Source organism: Halichoerus grypus, chromosome 8 (assembly GCF_964656455.1).
Source record: "Halichoerus grypus chromosome 8, mHalGry1.hap1.1, whole genome shotgun sequence".
NCBI classification, from domain to species: Eukaryota; Metazoa; Chordata; class Mammalia; order Carnivora; family Phocidae; genus Halichoerus; species Halichoerus grypus.
The window spans coordinates 111,280,192-111,288,247 of NC_135719.1; positions in this window are offsets into that span (position 1 = coordinate 111,280,192).

The window sequence follows — 8,056 nt, forward strand, 5'->3', positions numbered from 1 at the left end:
ATTGTTTAGGTTTTTTACAAAAACTTTTATGGTTTTTTTTTTTTTAAAGATTTTATTTATTTATTTGACAAAGAGAGAGAGAGCGCACAAGCAGGGGGAGCGACAGGCAGAGGGAGAGGGAGAAGCAGGGTCCCTAAGGAGCAGGGAGCCCGATGCGGGGCTCGATCCCAGGACTCTGGGATCATGACCTGAGCCGATGACAGTCACTTAACCAACTGAGCCACCCAGGCGCCCTACAAAAACTTCTATGTTTTAATATGCAAAAGTAGATAAAGTAGTGTGAAAAAGAAACCCAAATAGCCATTACACAGGCCCCAAAGCCATCAACCCGTGGCCTATCTGCCCCAACCATAAATTAAATCTGCACCTCCTCATATTATTTTGTAGCAAATCTCAGGCATCATATAATTTTATCTGTAAATATTTTATCCTGCCACTCTACAAGAGAATTCTTTTGTTAATAACATAACCACCATAGCACGATGGCATCTCGAATATTTTAACAATACATGCTGCATATAAAATTTCCAGTCATTGTTCCTGGTATTTGAATTTATAACTTCAAGCAATAAGCCCAGATGGCAAAACAAGCTCTGTCAGATAAGGACCTGGAGAAGAGGCGCTTTGCATGTGTCCTCGTGGAACACACATGGTAGTGTTTCTTCTCATTGCCAAGGGATCCTGTCGGGCTGGGGCTTAACAAACCGAAGGGAATGCAAAAATAAGCTCACAAAACGTATGCCATATGGACGTTAAAGGATTACTCTCCCTCTTTGGTTATGAAATGACTAACTATTTTCAGCTAAAATGTGTGGGAGCTTTTTCAAAAAATGGAATATCTTTCGCTCGCCAAGCATATTGATTAGAGACATCATCTAGACTGTCTGGGAATAGTTTCTCTGTAGCTGAACAAATCACACCCTTCAATGCACTGTTTAATTTTAGAGGCATCTTGTCACATTTATTTAAATGTTTTGGCTCTGGATTTTTTTCCCTTCAGGCATGCCTGATGTCCACATTTATAATTTGGCTGTCATCTTTCTCAAAATGCAGTGGGGGGCAATAGAAAAAGCAATTCCAGGTTTTATCACATACAAGTGGTATGAACGTATACAAGTTACTTCACCTCTCTGAGCAAGAATTATTTTTCATTTGTTGACTAATGAGGATTTGTGAGGATAAAATGAGATAATGGATTTAGCACTGTGCCTGCATGGAGTGGATAATCAAAAAATCATAGCTATTGTTAATAAAAGAGGAATCTTCTATAATAAAAATGTATAACTTATCAAAAGTTTCCCCCCCAAATAGCTTTTTTCATCAGCATTATTATTTCTTACTGATGCCTCAACAAAACCATAAAGCTATTATGCATAGATCAGTTACCTAAGGAATAATGTTCCTTCCATCACTGCCTTGAATGTAAACGAATACTTAGAGTAGTATAACTGTAACAAATAGACACTCTTTTTTTTTTTAAAGATTTTATTTATTTATTTGACAGAGAGAGACACAGCGAGAGAGGGAACACAAGCAGGGGGAGTGGGAGAGGGAGAAGCAGGCTCCCCGCTGAGCAGGGAGCCCGCACGTGGGGCTCGATCCCAGGACTCTGGGATCATGACCTGAGCCGAAGGCAGACGCTCAACCGACTGAGCCACCCAGGCGCCCCACAAATAGACACTCTTAAGTCATTGTATTGCAAACCTTCTTTTTTTTAAAATCAGGTCTATATCCAGCCATTCCTATGTATTCTATCTTGTCAGAATAAAATCTTAAACTTTTCTGTTTGAAACTAACAGAAAAAAATACTTAAAAAAAAAAGCTTCATTCTCTCATTTTAGCACAATACAAAAAACTCCAAATTAGGCTCTATTCCAACCCTGACCCTGGCTTGAGGTAAGAATATGAGGAAACGAGAAAACTTCCATTTTTGTTCTACCATGTGTAGGCTCAGCATGAAATAATTTATAGTAGAATATTAATGAAATAGGATGCTAGTTCAACAAACACATAGATTTATGCTCAATGTATGGTTTATTAAAATCTTTATTAAATATTTTAGTCCATTTTCTCTGCCTTTATAAGTTTAAATATTTGTGAGTAATGGATTCTGTGATTGATAGCTCAAGATCTTGCCATACCTTATAGTTAGCAATAAATTTTCATTATGTAGCTCTGCAAAAATGAAGAGTGTGATAAATCAGCCCAAATATGTTCTGACCTTAACACGGTTCCTGGTAACTATTCTCTAGTGAACTACTTCTCTTTCCCAAAAGAGGACACACACCATAATTCCAGCTCATTGTGAGCTCTGGTTCATTTTTTGAAGTTTTATTACAATGTGTCATGAGTATTCATGAAACATGGCATGAAATATTTGTTGAGAGGTCAGCTTCAAAAGGAGTATGTGGTTAATCACACAGATGGATAGCTACATACAAAGTCTAGAGCAATTTCATATGTGCCTTGCCAACTGGCTACAATGTGAGCTGGGAGCAGTTTAGCTGGCCATCTTTCCATACCATTGTCATCCATTCAAAAAACTACCAAAGTTGGGATGCCTGGGTGGCTCAGTCAGTTAAGTGTCCGACTCTTGATTTTGGCTCAGGTCATGATCTCAGGGTCCTGGAATCGAGCCCTGGGTCGGGCTCTGCACTCAGCACGGAGTCTGCTCCAGATTCTCTCTCTCCCTCTGCCCCTCCCTCCACCCTGTCTTTCTCTCCCTCTCTAAACAAACAAACAAACAAACAAAACCCCCCAAACTGCCAGAGCCTACTCCATACTCAGTTCTAACTAGGTGCTGGTCTACAAAATCCCTGCTGTCAGGGTAAAGGCGCAGTAAATAAGAGATTACAGTAATAAGTGTTAGTTACTTATTAATTATTTATCCAGAACCTACTATACGCCAGATGCTCTGTTAGGCACTAGGGATACAACTGTAAGCTAAACACAAAAATATTTTCACGTGCTACAATGTGCACAGAAAGCCATGGAGGCCCAGCTAAAGAAGATCTAAATAGACTGAGAGACCAGGGGTCAGGAAAAGCTTTTCAGAGGAGGTGATACTTCAGCAAAGTTTTGGAAAGACGAAGAACGAAGATGCTAGATAAGGAAGGCCTTCTAGGCACAATATGGGAAGTGTGAAGCAGCAGGATATATTTGGGAAACTACTGGTAGGTTGATATAGCTACTGCTTTATCTGAAAACTGCAGAATGTCATTGAAAGATTTGAAGCAGAGTGTTATGATTGTATTTGCATTTTATTTCTTTTTTTTTTTTTTTTTAAAGATTTTATTTATTTGACAGAGTGAGACACAGCGAGAGAGGGAACACAAGCAGGGGAGTGGGAGAGGGAGAAGCAGGCTTCCCGCGGAACAGGGAGCCCGATGCGGGACTCGATCCCAGGACCCTGGGATCATGACCTGAGCCAAAGGCAGATGCTTAACGACTGAGCCACTCAGGCGCCCCTGCATTTTATTTCTGTAAAGATTTTATTTATTTATTTGAGAGAGAGAGAGAGAAAGTGTGGGGGAGAAAGAGTGGGAGGAGGGGCAGAAGGAGAGGGAGAAGCAGGCTCCCCGCTGAGCCCGGTCCCAGGACCCTGGGATCATGACCTGAGCTGAAGGCAGACCCTTAATCAACTGAGCCATTCAGGCAGCTGCCTGTATTTGCCCTTTAGAGTGCTCCTCCTGCGTACAGACAAGGGACTGTGGAGAGGGCAGGCAGACCAATTAAGCAGGTATTGTTATAATCCTGATCACAAAGTAGGAATGGAAAAGATAAGGTTTATACTATACTATAGAACTTTGCAACTGATTAGGATAGGAAAAGTTTGAATGAGAAGGGGCTAGGAGACTTCCAGATTGCTAGCTACAAAGGCAACTACTTGAGTCATTGGTTCTAATGAACACTTCTTCATCGATCAAACACTGAAGAGCTTTTACAGTGCATTCAAAAACCTAAGATTAGGGTCACCTTCCCAGCCACTCTGGACCCAAAATTATTCCTGAACTAAGTAATTGTTAGCTTTGAAGAGGACTTTTATGACTAAGAGCGAACAGTTTATCAATATGGGTTCAAGAGCTAGTTATTATCTTCATTTTGGTGACATAACCTGCAGAAAGAATTGAAAAATAAAGCTGCCTTATGACAGTTGCAATTCTATTAAGTCTTGTACATTAGAAAAAACTGATTTATTTAGAGGCACTAATACAATTGGAACTATAAAGCCATTCTGACCATGTTTTCAAACACAGTGTCTGAAAAAACAGCTCTAAATTGTAATCAGTGCCTTATTGCAATTTTATTGTTATTAAATACAAATTCTGTCTTCTCCCATATGGGGAACATTTTAAAGGTAATTTGTTGCATATATATATTATTTGCTAATTAATGGTCATCATTTCTCTCATGGACTCGCAATAGCTTGCAAATTGGTTTCTCACCACCAATTTCAATCCGCTCCATTTCACCCTGGTCTATGCCAGTGTAAAAGAAGTGAACACAGGGTCACCTGGGGGCTCAATTGGTTGAGCGTCCAATTCATGATTTTGGCTCAGGTCATGATCTCGGGGTCCTGGGATCTAGCCCTGCATCATCAGGCTCCCCGCTCAGCAGGGAGTCAGCTTGAGGATTCTCTCTCTCCATCTGCCCCTCCCCCTCCCCTCAGGGCGGGGGTGGGGTGGGGGAAGAAGTGAACACAAATTGATCAAACTGAACACAAATATATTGTCTTTCCCTTGCTTAACATATTTTGAATGGTGACTAATAATTATGGCATAAGGTCCAAACTCTCCTGCATATCAGTAAGGGGCTTAATGATTTGGACCCACCACTTCTTGACAATTGACAGCTACCCGTCTAGCCTTACCAAATTTCTTATAAACTCTTGCCACATGCAGTTGTCTCAACCTGAAATGCCCTTTCTGTAGCTCAACTGGAAAACTGCCTCTAGGCTTCTAGAGAGTTCATGTAGTGTGTCCCACCTTCCCTGAAAAATTTCAAGTTGTTCCTTGGTCTCTGCCTTTAAAGCACCATGTTCATCCAAGCATTAGCTTTTACCAAGTTTTAAAAGTTTGTCTGTAAATGTGACTATAAGCTCCTGAAGCTAGGAATTTTGTTTTATGTTTGTACTTCCAGTGCCTAACAGAGCATCAGCTTGAATTCAAGAATGGATGAATGGATACCTCCCTGCAGCAGTTCCAACCATTCCATAGGCAATTGATTGGTTCCCTTCCTCTGTTCTCCTTTAATACTTTCTATATATTTCCAGACTAGGACTTACTACTTTATATATCCATCTCCCCTGTATCGTCTGTGAATAGAGACCATTGTTTCCTATTCTTGTAGTTTCTGGATCTAGCATATAATATGCCCTCAATAAATAAAGGAGTGAAAAACTTGAAAGCATGCTTCTCAAACTTGAGGGTGACACTCTATTTAATATGTTTAATGCCAGACTCTTGATTCAAAAAGACCTGGATTTTTGTTTTTTAATCATTTGGAAAGACTGGAAAGATGGACCAAAACTAGCCAAATCAAATTTAACATAAAGAGGTATAAAGCTCCAAATTTCAGTACACATTAGGTTTTTATTTCCAAGGTGAGAGACAACTGAATCAACAGTATGGCATGACTGGAAATAAAACACAGAAACCCACTGTTACAAATTAATAAAGCACAGCAGTTGGAGAAAGACAGTTGAGCTCTGTTATGCTATGAACTCTTCAGACATATCTTGGGTGTTGTATAATTTATGGGGCATATTAACAAAATAGGAAAATTCCAGAAGTGGGTAAATGGGCTCATAAGTGGCCTGAAAACTACAAAAATGAGGAACGGTCAGAAGAATAGGAATGCTGGGCTTAGGAAAAAGAAGCTGGGAGAGCAGGGGAGACTATGGAGTGTGGGCTCAAGGGATACAGATCCCAGTTCAACCTAGTTTTGATTATTATTGCTTGTACATCTTCCTCATTTTACAAATGAGGAAACTGAGCACCAGAGGTTAATGGAGTTTCCCGAGGTCAGTCAGCTAACAGAGCTAGGACTTGACTCTGGTCCATTATACCAAGCTGCTGGAAAAGTTCAGCTTCTTTCTTTATTTTTAAAGACTTATTCATTTATTTTTATTTTAGAGGTGGGGCAGAGGGAGAGGGAGTCTTAAGCAGACTCCATGCTGAGCACGGAGCCCGAGGCAGGGCTTGATCTCAAGATCCTGAGATCAGGACCTGAGATGAAACCAAGAGTCGAATGATTAACCGACTGCTCCACCCAGGCACCCCGAGTTGGTTTCTTTAAAATGATTATCCTAATAGCATTTTGCTCTTTTTTAAACCCCTAGTTGTATTTCCAAATGCATGTTCAGTACCTTGTAAATCCCAACTAGTTATGAGCCCTCTGTTCATCAATGGAAACATCTGGGGAGAAAACTCTCATCACAGATGGACAGGAAAGTCTTGTATTAGGTTGGACTTTAGATTTGAAAACTTCTTAGGTTACTTCATATACTAAGATTTCAAAATTCTATGATAAATTATAATTATTTGAATTAATGTATAACTACTTTATAATTATGCAGTGTAGTTTTGGCTCTGGAGTCAGACTGAGTTTGAATTCCTGCTCTGCCACTCCAGCTGAGAGGCCTTGGGCACATTATTTAACCTCTCTTGTCCTTAATATCCTCATTTGTAAAATGGAGATAATAATACTTAACACGTAAAGTTATTGTGAGGGCAAAGAGCTAGCAAATAGAACTCAACAAACATGAGTCTAGCTGTCTGTATGGGAGTGGCGGAGATTGTCAAAGGAAAACGGTATACAGTAAGAAGAGGTGTAAGGGCAGAACCATGGAGAACACTAACATTTAGCTGGTGTGCTGGGCTGAATAGTATCCCCCCCAAAATTCTTGTCAACTGGAAACCTTATTTGGAATTAGGGTCTTTGCAGATATAACCAAGTTAAATTGGGTTAGGATTAGGGCCTTAATCCAATGACTGGTATTCCTATAAGAGGGAAATTTGGACACAGAGAGATGCACAGAAGGAAAATGATATGAAAACACGGGGAAGAGCCCGTTACGTGAAGACACAGAAATGCAGGGAAGAAGGCCAGATGGCCACAGAGACAGAGATTGCTGTGATACACCTAGGAACCAAGGAACACCAAGGACTGTTGGCAACCACCAGAAGCTAGCAAGAGGCAAGGAAGGATCCTCTCCAAGAACTTTCAGAGAGAGCATGGCTTTGCCATGGTCTTAATCCAGGACTTCCAGCTTCCAGAACTGTGAGAATAAATTTCTCCTGTTTTAAGCCACCCAGTTTATAGTACTCTGTTATGGCATCTCTAGGAAATTAAGACAGTTGGTGAACACTCATGGAAAACACAGGATGGGTGATAAAACTTCCTAGTTTCAGAATTGTTTCATAAATATAATTTCAATTGATCCTCACAAATACCTTGTGAAGTAGCAGTGAAGTTTACAGAAAATGGATAAGCAGAAGTATTAGAAACTTGACAGAAGGTGGCAGAAGAAACAGAACTGGAACCTGAGTGAAGGGCCCTATTCACTCTAACCCTGTGAAGCAAAATGCTTCATCCTTTTCCACTCTTTTTAAAGCTTCGTTCCTTATCACAATTCCAACTTCATCCTCTTACTTCTGGCAAATTGCTTTCAGGAAGATCACTGATCAATAAATTCTACAGTGAATTACATTCTCTAACCTCTTGCATTGTACATCCTTAACTCTTATTACGGAAAGACCTTATCCACACAAGTAAGGAAGACATACTGGGGATGAACAGGTCATTCCTCTTCCTATAGAGACAAGGCAGCAACTTACCCCACAAACTCCCGTATCCATGGGCAACTTCAGCAGAAGAAAAGTAGAGCAGTGACATGATACACTGGTAAACAGTCCATGTTATATAACCCCGATTGTGTGCCCATACTGGCACAGAAAGATTTACTAACTTTTCTCGGATTACACAGGTTCTCAGTTTTAGAGTAAACAGAAACCCCTGGATCACTGTTCCTTCCTTAACCCACCCCATCTGTTCC